Genomic DNA, 12,562 nt, shown 5'->3' on the forward strand with positions numbered 1-12,562 from the left:
TCTAGAAAATGTAAATCTGAGGTGACACTTGTAAACCCGCTGAGATCGTAAAATATTATGGGATTTCAAAAGGCGGAGAGACTACAAAGCACCAACATCAGAACAGTAATTGAGTGTGTTTTTTCCTCCGTTCGATCCTCACATCTAAGTGCTTTGAAGGACATTAGAAAAAATGGTTTAAAAATGTATTTAGCCCAACGTCTTTTCGAGTGGCTGGTAGCGTAGGTGTAAGATCTCATTGGAAATGGAATCTACTCTTAAAGAATTCTTAATTGCATATTTTGACCTGTCTCCTTCCTGTCTTAGGGGTTCATTGGACGAGGTTTCTCCAAACTATTCTATTTTCTAGTGAATAAGTAAAAAGTGACGGCCTTTTCGTGAATGGCTCATCATTTTGTGTTGTAAAATTGGGTGGAAGAAGCATCTTTTTTTTTTTTTACCCCAGGCTGGGACATAATTGACGTATAATGTGGTATGATTTTATGGCATACAGTGTAAGGACGTATTTTGTATATTTTGCACAATTTGATTGCCACATAAGGTCAGTGAACATCCTTACCTCACCTAGTTACAAGTTCTTGTACGGACTTTTAAAATCTACTCTCTTAGGAACTCTCAAATATACAACGTAGCATTGTTAGCTGTAGTCACCATGCTGTGCATCACACCCCCGAGCTCATTTTATAACCGGAATTTCGGAATTTCGTAGCTTTTGACTACCTTCGCCCATTCCCTCTACCCTCCCGCTACCCCCCACCCCCCACCCCCCGCCGCGACCCAACCACCAATCTGTTTTCTGTTTCTGTCAGATTGGTATCTCTTGGAGATCCTGCTTTAGCTATATGCCCAGAGTGGAATTGCCAGGTCACGTAGTGGTTTTATTTTGAAGTTTTACAGGAACCTCCATATCGTTTTCCATAGCGGCTGCACCAATTTACACTCTCACCAACAGTTTACAAGCCTTCCCTTTTCTCCACTTCCTTGCCAGCACTTACTATCTCTCGTCTTTTTGATGATCTTCATTCTAACAGGTGTGACCTGATATCTATCATGGGTTTGATTTGCATTTCTCTAATGATTAGTGACGTTGAGCACCCTTTCATGTACCTGTTGGCCATTCGAATACCCTTTTTAGAAAAATGTCCATTTATGTGCTTTGCTCATTTTTGAATTGGATAATTTCTTTATAATTTGAATTGTATATTACACATTTTTGATATTAACCCCTATCAGATATGTGGTTTGCAAATATTTTCTCCCATTCTGTAGGTTGCCTTGTTTTATTGGTCATTTCTTCTGCTGTGTAGAAGCTTTTAAGTTTGATGTAGTCTCACTTGTTTATTTTTGCTCTTGTTTGTTTGTGCTTCGGGTGTCCTATCCATAAAATTGTTGTCAAGACTAATGATCGAGGAGCTTTTCCCCTGTGTTTTCTTTTAGCAGTTTTATGGCTTTAGGTCCTACATTTAATTCATTTGGAGTTAATATTTGTGAGGGGTGAATTACATTTCAATCTTTTGCATATGAATAGAGTTTCCCCAGCATCATTTACCGAAGAGACAGTCTTTTCTCCATTGAGAATTCTTGGCGCCCTTGTCAAATACGGGCTGACCATATATGCATGGGTTTATTTCTAGGCTTTTGATTCTGTTCCATTGATTTATGTGTCTGTTTTTATGCCAGTATTAAGCTGTTTTGATTACTATAGCTTTGTAACACAGTTTGAAATCAGGAAGTGTGATGCTTCCGACTTTGTTCTTCTTTCTCAGGATTGCTTAGGCTATTTGGAGTTTTTTTTGTGGCTCCATACGAATTTCAAGATTGTTTTTTATAGTTTTATGAAAAATGCCATTGGAGTTTTGATCAAGATTTCATCAAAGCTGTGTATCACTTTTGGTAGTCTGGACATTGTAACAATACTAATTCTTTGAATTCACAAAAACAGAATATCCTACCATTTATTTACATCTATTTCTTTCATCCTTTTTATAGTGTTCAGTGGATAGATACTTCACCTCCTTGGTTAAATTTATTTTTAAGGATTTTATTGTTTTCTATTACAGATCCCTATTGTAAATGGGATTGCTTTCCTTATTATTATTATTATCTTTTTTTGGGGGGGATATTTTGCTGTTAGTACATAGGAACACACCGAATTTTGTGTGCTCATTTTGTATCCTGCAACTTTACTGCGTTCATTGAATAGTTCTAACAGTTTCTTTGGTGGTATCTTTAGAATTTCTTTAGGTAAGATGACACCATCTGCAGAGGCAATTTTGTTTCTTTCTGATTGCAGCGCCTTTTCTTTCTTCTTCTTGCCTAATTGCTAGAACTTCCAGTACTCTGTTCAATAGGAGTAGGGAAAGTGGGCCCCTTGTCTTGTTCTTGGTCTTAGAGGAAAAAGCTTCAACTTTTTAACTCAGTGTGATGTCAGCTATGGTCTTGTCATATATGGTTTTATCATGTTGAGGCATATTCCTTTTTTTTCTTTTTTTTAAAGATGTTAGTATTTATTTGTGGAGAGAGAGAGCGCCGCATGCTCACGAGCAGGGGGAGGGGCAGAGGGAGAGAGACTCTTGCAGGCTGTGGGCAGAGGTGGAGCCTCCCACGGGCTCCGTGTCACCACCCCGAGACTGTGACCTGAGCCAAAACCAAGAGTTGCACCACTCAGGCACTCTGAGGTATATTCCTTCTATACTCAATTTGTTGAGAGGTGTGCTTTTCTTTTTTTTTTTTTTTTTTTAAATCATAAATGGATGTCAAGTGTTGTCAGACGCTTGCATCGCTACGTACCTGTGCGTTGGAGTCAGCACAGGTTCTCTCCCAGGCTTGATAGATTTGCTTCGGCGGGAGCGGCCTTTCACCGTGAGCCCAGCTGGGGACTCTGGATGGGTCCCTGGGAGTGTCCCCGGGCAGGCCGGGCCGCGGCTGCGTCTGGGGCAAGGCTGCTGCCCTGCTCTGGGGTCGAGGGTTGCCCTGGCTGGGCCCGGCCTCCGCGTGGGGAGGCCACGCGCTCCCCAACCTCCGCAGTTAGGCTGCGGCTAAGCTGTGCGGTCAGCTGGGCCCCAGGTGGGCTCTGCCCCCCCCCCCAGCTGCGGCCCTGCTGGGTGCCCGGGGGCGGGGCCTCCCCCAGCAGCAGCAACAGGTGTCGCGGGGCGCAGGCAAGCTCAGGCCCGGCTCGCGGCGACCCCCAGCTCCCGAGCGGCCGTGTCTTGCCCAAGACTGCGAATCCGAATCCGAGCGACCCCCGGGGCCACCGCGGCGCGCGCAGGGCCGGTCCCTCGCCAGCCGAGCTCGGCCGCGCACCCCGAGGCTGGGGCGAAGGGCGGCCTTTACCTGGTCCTGAGCCGGGGCCGGAGGCGGCGAGGGTGCTCCGCGCTCCGCTGGGCGAGGGGGGCGCCTAGGCCCTAGGGGTCATGCGGGGTCACGCGGGGAGGGTAGCACAGCAGGGTCAGGCCTGCTCTGCTTGGCCCGGGCTACGGGAGTTTTGTTGAATTCCTTGGGTCCCACAGTCTGTCCCCCCTGCTCAGCTCCCCCCACCACGTGAGAGAGCCCCGCCGGGCCTCCCCCCAGCCCCCCTACCCCCCCGCCCCTCTCCACCCCTCCAGGCCCCCAGGTGAGAGCCCTGCCGGGCCTCTGCCCTCTGGCTCGCTGCCCGCAGACCCTGTGTGCGGCCTCCCCCCCAGCCCCCCCTAACCCCCCTACCCCCCGCCCCTCAGCCCCCTGCAGCCTCTCAGCGCCCCCTCCCCCTCCCCTTCTGGGGGGTCCAGCTGACGGGTGCTGAGCCACGCCCCGTGCAGCCATGGGGGCCTCCCCCGCCCCCTACGCCCCAACTCCCCCCGTCCCCCCCAGTCCCCCTACTGCCCCCCTGTACCCCCCAGCCCCTCGCGGCCTCTCAGCTCCCCCTCCTCCCCCTCCCCCCTCCTCCCCCTCCCCTTCTGCGGGGCCCAGCTGAGGGGTGCAGCCGTGGGGCCTCCCCCACCCCCCAGACCCCATCCCTCCTACTCCCCCGCCCCCCCCCAGCCCCCCTACTGTCCCTCGTCCCCTCCCAGCCCCCCGTGGCCTCTCGGCGCCCGCTCGTGCCCCCTCGTCCCCCCTCCCGCTCCCCTTCTGCGGGGCCCAGCGGAGGGGTGCAGCCGTGGCCCCCTGCCCGCGAGCCCGGCCGGGCGATCCCACACCCCGCGCCCCGGGTTGGCCGCGGCTGCGGGCGGTGCGGTGGCTGCAGGGTGAGGGTCCGCCCGCGGAGCTCCCGGGTGAGCCGCGCCCTGGGGGCCTGGGGGGCCTGTTGCTAACCCGGGGAGAGCTCTGACTCCCTGACTAGAGCCTCGGGAGCTCTTCGGCTTGCGGCTCGCCTCGGCCCTGGGACCTCTGCCCCCGTGCGATCCGGGTCCCGAGGTCACTGCCCGCGCCCGGCCCTGGGGCTGTGGGGCGCGGAGGGTGCGGGGGCGGCTGCGGCTGCGGCTGTGGGGCCCCTGCCCCCGCGGACGCCGAGATTTGCACAGTGGCCCTCCAGTTCCAGGGAAGATCATTTGTTTGACGCTTCTACTGTAACTCACAGACACCTCCCTTTTAAGATTTAATATTTTCTTCTTCCTGGCTGGATGGGAAATTGCTTCTCCTGCAGAGCTCAAAGGTCACAGCATATTATTGTCATTTGTCCTGAGCTGGTAGTGGTGCTGCCTTTGTTTGCCCCCTGCCCAGCTGGGCCGCAGAGCTTTGGCACCGTTTCTTGTTTCACCGCATGCATCATTTAGCCATCCTGATAGGTTTTTCAATGTAACTTTTTCTTTTTTTTAAGTGACGTATAGGTTTATTTTCTTAGAAAAAAAAATCAACCTACCATTTTTTTAAGGTTTTTTAAAAATTTATTTTTTATTTTTTATTATTATTTTTTTAAAATTTTTATTTATTTATGATAGTCACACAGAGAGAGAGGCAGAGACACAGGCAGAGGGAGAAGCAGGCTCCATGCACCGGGAGCCCGACGTGGGATTCAATCCTGGGTCTCCAGGACCGCACCCTGGGCCAAAGGCAGGCACCAAACCACTGCGCCACCCAGGGATCCCCCCAAAATTTAATTTTTAAAAGTTAATATGTGCATATAAGGAAACTGAAAAACATAAGAAGCAAAGAACAAAGTCATCATGATCACATCTTTAAATTTTTATTTGTTTATTTTTAAGATAAATTTATTTATTTATTTATTCATTCATTCATTCATTCATTCATTCATTCATTCATTCATTTATAATAGGCATAGAGAGAAAGAGAGGCAGAGACACAGGAGGAGGGAGAAGCAGGCTCTATGCCAGGAGCACAACATGGGACTCAATCTCGGGACTCCAGGATCACGCCTTGGGCCGGAGGCAGGTGCTAAACCTTTGAGCCACCCAGGGATCCCCAATCACATTTTTTTTTAAAAAAGATTTTATTTATTTATTCATGAGAAGAGAGAAACAGAGACACAGGCAGAGGGAGAAGCAGGCCCCATACAGGGAGCCAGACGTTGGGACTCCATCCTCGGTCCCCAGGGTCACACCCTGGGCTGAAGGCAACGCTAAACCGCTGAGCCACCAGGCTGCCCCAGCCTACCGTTTTTCTAGAAGAATGAGACAATAAAAAAAAAAAAAATTAAGTTTAATAAACTGGTAGACTGACAATTATAAACTTCTAATAGGACTATATAACCGTTTTCTCTGGCTTTTTTTCCCCCCACTTTGAAAGACCGGCGTTATTAAGAGTTTGGGTACTGTCACAATATTCTTTAGGCTTTCAGAAGTTTGCTAACAGTTTAATTCAGTTGTTTAATTACCCTAAAATTTAAGTTAGAATTAGACAGAGGTAATTTGATGATCTTAACCTAGACATATTCCAAATTTATAACAACAGATTCTTGGTTCAACTGTTGGCTGCTTTTCTGTTGCGAAGAATAAATGAGCTCTTAGTGAAAATCAAAGTTAATAAAATGCTAAGCATTTAAACAATTTTTATACTACCTCCAATTTAAAGCTTCTTTTCCTATCAGGTACCCTGTTTTCCTGACGTGTATTTATGCCTACTTCTCAGATTCTCCAGGCCCCAGAGAAGCGGCATGCGGAGACCTCCCAGGATGCGCTGCAAAGGGATCCGTGATAAACACAGTCTCTAATTCCTTATCTGCACTCTGCTCTCCTCTCTTACCTTCCTTTTCACCTTTTCCTTCTCTCCTTGACCCCGAATTCTTTTCTCATCTGGCTAACCGCTAGAATTCCTGCTGCTAAGTCTCAGCTAGAGGTTCTGTTTCCTGCAGAGGACAGGAAATGTGGCTGCTCCTCCTTGATTGATAAGATGTGCAGAGCCCTGCTGAGCAGCTGCAATAAGCAAACCCCTGCTTCCGCACACGTGGCTGTTTTTAAGACATTGATCTCCACCTGGGAGCTTGCCTTTCTTGGGAGGCGTCAGGGAGGATGACCTGGCGTGGGGACACGGTAGCTGATCAGTCTGTGGTCGTATCCCCCATGGAGCGATCATGCCCAATGGGAAGGGGACCATTAGGCGCTGAGATTATGGCATTCAAGCCTGATTCATGTTGATAAGGACAGCTACATTGCCATAGTGGCCTTTATATTGAGTTGTTTTTGTTATGACTATTATTGTTCAAGAATTGCATTTTCCAATTAATGGAAGCACTTTAGGTACATTATCTATAATAATCATTTTTAATGATAACAACGAATATGGAAATTAGGCCAGAGCATAAAATTAAGGATATTTGAATAATTATAGTGCAATCAAGTCGAAATTACTGACGACTTTATTTGATGCTGGATTATGTGGAAAACAGCGCAAGAACATACGTGCTTTGGAAGTTGAAAGTACATCAGATTTTGACAGCACATCTGCATAAATTACCAAGTAGTTTGGGTGACTTTTTATTTTCCTCCATAAATCTTCATGTAAAAATAATATTTGTAAGGATGAGTTGTGAACTAAACTGGAGTGAGTCAACTAAAATTGCAAGTAACTTCTTAAGCATGTTTGCTCTTTGAAGGCATAGTTGTGTAAACTATGTTTGACATAGTGCCTAGGCAATAATGAAATATTGTTCTTAAATTTTTTTTGAAATATCGTTATTAATGTTTAAAGATGTGCCATATGACCAACAGAATTGACTAGAGGGAAATGTGGTTAATTGGATCAATGACTAAGCATATAAAATATATTTGCGGTGGGGGCGGGGGGGGGTGCCTGGCTGGTTCAGTCGATACAGCATGTTGACTCTTGATCTTGGAGTTGTGGGTTCGAGCCCCATATTAGGGGTGGAGTTTCCTAAAAAAAAAAAAAAAGAAAGAAAAAATGTATTTGGTTGAAGGGGTTGGTAGATAAAACAAATGATGTAGTTTTATATGTCAGATATTTCTTCATTCCATGTTAACAATGGAATGTATTATCTCAGTGGATTTAGAAGCATATGCCTCGGTTGGTAATGTACGTGATGATACAGATGAAATAAGGAGGAGTAGGCTATGTATGAATATTTGACTTTCTTGAGATCACAAAATGAAGTGAGTCAAGGACATAACTGGAATAAGACCAAATGGGATAGAAGTCCAGGGCGAGGAGGAGCTGCATGCATGCACCACTAGTTTCTTTAGTGAGTGACCTCTCTTTGCACGTTACTATATTAAAAAATTATCGGAGATAATTGTGATTGTTCAAATAATGCCCTTCTCTCCAAAGATATCCACTCTTTAATCCCTAGATCCTGTTTCATATGTTACATTAAATGTCATAAAGGATTTTGCAGATGTAATTAAGGTTATGGGTCTGAAAATAAGGAGATTCTACTGGATTATCCAGGTAAACCCAATGTAATCCCATGAGTCCTTTAAAGCAAAAAAGAAGGTAGAAGAGTCAGTCAGAGAGATGCGGCTGACGAGGGAGACAGAAGAGATGCTGTAGGGGAAGTCCGAGAGATTCCACACCTGAGAAGACTCTGAGATGCGAGGGCCCTGCACAAAGATGGAAGGAGGCCCCAAGAGCTAAGGATAGCCCCTCGCTGACAGGCAGCAAGGCCTTGGGGACTGCAGTCCTAGAATAGCAAGAAGCTGGCCTCTGCCCACAGCCTGAGTGAACTGGGAAGAGGATCCTTCCGAGACCTTCCTGATACGAGCCTAGCTTGCTATCGGTTTGATTTGGGTCCTGGGAAACCTGCTACAGAGAAACCAGTTGAGCCAATTTGGACTTCTTACCCATGGCACTCTGAGATAATACATTGGTATTGTTTTAACATCTTAAATTTGTGACTGCTTGTTAGGGCAGTGATGGAAACTAAGACAGTAACATGCAGTAAGATGCTCAGGTTTTCAATTTACATCTTGATGAATTTTTCTCCATCTGCAGTCCCATGTAACCATCACACCAAGACGGAATATTTCCAGATCCTTACAAAGCTCCCTCATGCTCCTTTCCTGTCGGTACCCTCTTCTCGCTTGCCCTAGAGGTAGTCACCATTCTGACTTTAGTACCACAGGTTACTTTTGCCTGTTTTTGAACTTCATCTGAAGGAATCATTATGGACTCTTGGGCCTGGCTTGTTTTATTCATTATATGTCTGTAAGGTTTTCCATATTGCTGTACACAGCAATAGCTTGTTCTTTTCTATGGCTACCCAGTAATACGCATCTGCTGTGCGGCTCTGTAAATTGCTATTCATTGTATGAATAGAGGACAATTGATTTGCTCATTCTTCTATTGGTAGATATTTAGATTTGTTGTGGTTTTTGACCATGATGAATGAAGATGTGATAGACATCTTTGTCCATATCTTGGGGGGGACATACGTACTCATTTCTCTTGGGTCTATAGCAAGAAGGGAGTGGAATGGCTAGGTTATATGATGGGTTTATCCTTAGTTGATATTACCAAACAGATTCTGCTTCTTATTCTCTACTGATTTTGGACTTTCTCCAGGGAGCACCAGTGGAACAAAGGAGAGCCCAAGAAACAGAAACACATATTTATGCTTACCTAATTTATGGTGAGCAAATCATTGAAATTCATTGGGAAAAAGAAAGTCTTTTCAATAAACGATGCTAAATCGATTGGATATCTGTATGGGGAAAGATATGAATGTTGTTCTGTAGCTCATACTACTCGCCAGTTATGGTTCAAATTGGATGATAGAACTAAATCTAAAAAGAAAAAAAAAGTAAAACTTAAAGAAGAAAATGTAGAAGGAGATATTCATGACCTAGAGGTAGGCAGACGCTTCTTTTTTTTTTTTTTTAGGCAGACGCTTCTTAAACAGGATATTAGAAAGCATAATTCATAAAAGGAATGGTTGATAAATCTGACTTCATCAACATCAAGAACTTCTGTTTACTGAAAGACATCATCAGGAAAGTGAAAAGGCAAGCCTTAGACTGAGAGAAGGTGTTTGTAATGCATATATCAGCATAGGACTCGTATATGGAATATGTAAAGAACTCCTTGAAATCTTTAAAAGATGAACAGTTCCAAAAAAAAAAAAAAAAAGGCAAGTAGTTCAATCTAAAGGGGGCAAAGGCTTGAATGGGCATGTCACAGGAATGGATATACAAAAGGCCAATAAGTCTATAGACAGGTGCTGAACTTGTTTGGTCGCCAGTGCGACGCGATAGGACAATGAGACGCTGTGTAGACGGCAGCACACAGAGAGCAGAGTGGCTAGAGTGATGAGGAGTGCTTTCAACAAGGATGCAGAGCAACCGAAACTCTCCTCTTCCTGGTCAGAGCTAAATTGGTGCAGCCACTTTGGACAAATGTTCCGCAGTATCCCTGACACTTCTGTTAATATTTTAGGAAGTCAGAATTTACCAGAGGGATAAAAGTAACCACGGTGGTGCTGGGAGAGATTTTGTGAACTCTCTTCTCTTAGGAAGAACACTGGGGTGGTGGGGAGGTGTAGACAAAAGCCCTGGAGAGGTAAATAAAGGGATATAGTGCATCTGTGTCTTTGAGGGAAACTCAGACGCTGTGTAAGCTTGTTTCCTCTACCAGCAGGGCCACGACCATAATAAATCAGACGTTTGTGAAGCTACGTGGCCTCACTACCTGGCTCTTCTCCTAGGCCACAAAACGGGATTCAGAATTTGTGAGCTGGTCGGTGAGTGCTTTTGTGGGTTGGCTCGGTGGGTGGGTGGCTCCCCTTTCCCTGCTGCTGCCCAGAGCCTGGAAGGGGTGGGGTTTGCTTCAGCAGGAAGGTTGCTAATCAGTGATGTTTTTCAATAGAAATAGGGGAGAGATGTGGTCTATGTATACAGTGGGATATTCCTCAGCCATTAGAAACAACAAATACCCACCATTTGCTTCAACGTGGATGGACCTGGAGGGTATGATGCTGAGTGAAAAAAGTTATTTGGGGAATAAAAATTAGTGGAGGGGGAAAAAAAGGGGAATAAATAAAGGGGAAAGGAGAGAAAATGAGTGAAAATATCAGTGAGGGAGACAAAACATGAGAGACCTAACCCTGGGAAACGAACAAGGGGTGGTGGAAGGGGAGGTGGGCAGGGTGTTGGGGTGACTGGGTGACGGGCACTGAGGGGGGCACTTGGCGGGATGAGCACTGGGTGATATGCTATATGTTGGCAAATTGAACTCCAATAAAAAAATAAAAAAGAAAAAAGAAAAAAAGAAAAAAGAAAAAGAAATAGGGGAGAGTTTTACTAGAGCGGTTTCACCTTCCTCTTAAAATACTCTCTAAAATGGATCAGTGCATTTTAAATGACTATACAATAAAAATGTTACTCCTTCCAGAGTTACCATTTTCCTCTGTAAAGCCAAGCTTTAGGTATTTAAATTTTTTTTTTTGAAGATTTTATTTTTAAGCAATCTCTACGCCCAACATGAGGCCTGAACTTATAACCCCGAGATCAAGAGTCCCATGCTCTACCACCTGAGCCAGCCAGGCGCCCTGATGTGTTTTAATTTTGAAGGAGACATTCCCAAAGCTAGAATTATTTGCATCATGAGATTTCATGCTTCTTGGTGCCCTCTGTTAAGAGGCAATTCTTCTCTCTCTCAGGACTGCGCTCCATACTATGTTCACAAAAAAGGTCCATTTTGAGGATGACGTGGGGCCCAGAGAGATGAGGACAGCATCCTTAGCTGTCACTGGCACCTGTTCTGCTTTGTCCTGGTGCTGTTGATGGATTGCCCTAATTCCTGCTTGTTCACCATCACTTACTTTTGCCTTGTTATAGACACCACCGTCAGGCATTTTAATGTTGAAGACCTTTTGCTTTCCCCCATGTCCGTTTCTTCTATGATATAGATGAATATAGACTCTAATACTTTTCTGTTGTTCTTTATTAGCCAGAGGAGAGTAAACAACTTGATTGTTCTCAGAACCTGTCTCATGCCTCATTAGGTACTGGGGGTAAGCAGACGGCAGCAGCATTACATGGCTCTGCAGAAACATCTGATTTATTTTTATGAGCAAGTTATAGTCTTTAAGACATGAGCACCAAAGTCACAAGTGGTGCCATATACATCATAAAAATGAAAGATGTTTTCTTACATGTCATGAAATAACCCATGCATGTAATTCCTTCAAGGGGAAAGAATAAATAGTCGCTTAGAACAAATTGATTTTTTTTTTTAAACCATGTTATATAGTTGTCTTTCCAAAATCGGTGATTTGGTTGCCTTGGCAAAAATTAAAAAGCACAAAAATGTTAGCATCTGTATCTGAGAAGAGTGTGAAAGTTCAAATTTTTCCTGGCTTAATGCATGGTCTTCTAATCCCGTTTTTGTAGAGAAGCTTCTCCATTTGGAAGGTTGCTCTTCCTGAGAGCAAAATTCTTTTGTTTAGAAGTGTGTATCTTTAAGTGATTTCATTGATGATGAATGAGCACAACCAAATATCCTTTGCTAGCAGAAGGGCTGGGTTTGTTATTTTGGATTTATGAGACAATAATAATAACCTTGCATTTTCCAATATTTTATCATTTACAGATTGCTTTTTCTCAATAAGCGTGGCAGGTAGTTTTCAGTCCCTATTTTTCAGGTAAGAAAACCACGACAGAAGTTATTTTATATGGTTATTAAACGACAGAAAAATCAGGTTAAAATTCAGTCTTCCTACAATGGGGTCCTAGAGTCTAAGTCTTAATTCTTTTTTTTTTTTTAGATTTATTTATTTATTTGAGAGAGAGAGCGAGCATGTGGCCACAAGCAGGGGGAGGGGCAGGGAGAAGGAGAGAGAGAATCCCAAGCAGACTCCATGCTGAGCACGGATGCTGATGTGTAGGGTTTGATCTCAGGACTCTGAGATCATTATGTGAGCTGAAATCAAGAGTCGACCACTTAACCAACTGAGCCACCCACGCACCCCCTAAGTCTTAATTCTTTTTTTTTTTTAAAGTCTTAATTCTGATCTTTTTTACTTATAATTTACTTTTTTACTTATAATTGCTTTTATAAGACTCTCTGAGAAGAACTGTTCCTTGATGGCTTAGCAGACTTTGAGGATCAAACTCAGAGCTGGGAATCAAAGGCCTTGAGTTCTAGTTTGGACTCTTAATTCAGAAAGCATGCTACCTTC

The 12,562-nt window shown here is 44.7% G+C and overlaps 1 long non-coding RNA gene across 2 annotated transcripts in view; it reads left to right on the forward strand.

The window, feature by feature from the left end:
- Positions 1 to 9,928: 9,928 nt before the first annotated feature.
- LOC112668224 (uncharacterized) overlaps positions 9,929 to 12,562 on the forward strand; it is a 94,831-nt gene continuing 92,197 nt past the window's right edge. Inside the window, exons 1-2 of one of the 2 annotated variants that reach the window (XR_003141587.3) lie at positions 9,929 to 10,123; positions 11,974 to 12,025. This is a non-coding gene — a long non-coding RNA (uncharacterized LOC112668224). The remainder of the gene's footprint in view (positions 10,124 to 11,973; positions 12,026 to 12,562) is intronic. The other variant, XR_003141586.3, reaches the window with a different exon arrangement.

The sequence above is a fragment of the Canis lupus genome, chromosome 36 (genome assembly GCF_003254725.2).
Source record: "Canis lupus dingo isolate Sandy chromosome 36, ASM325472v2, whole genome shotgun sequence".
NCBI lineage: Eukaryota > Metazoa > Chordata > Mammalia > Carnivora > Canidae > Canis > Canis lupus.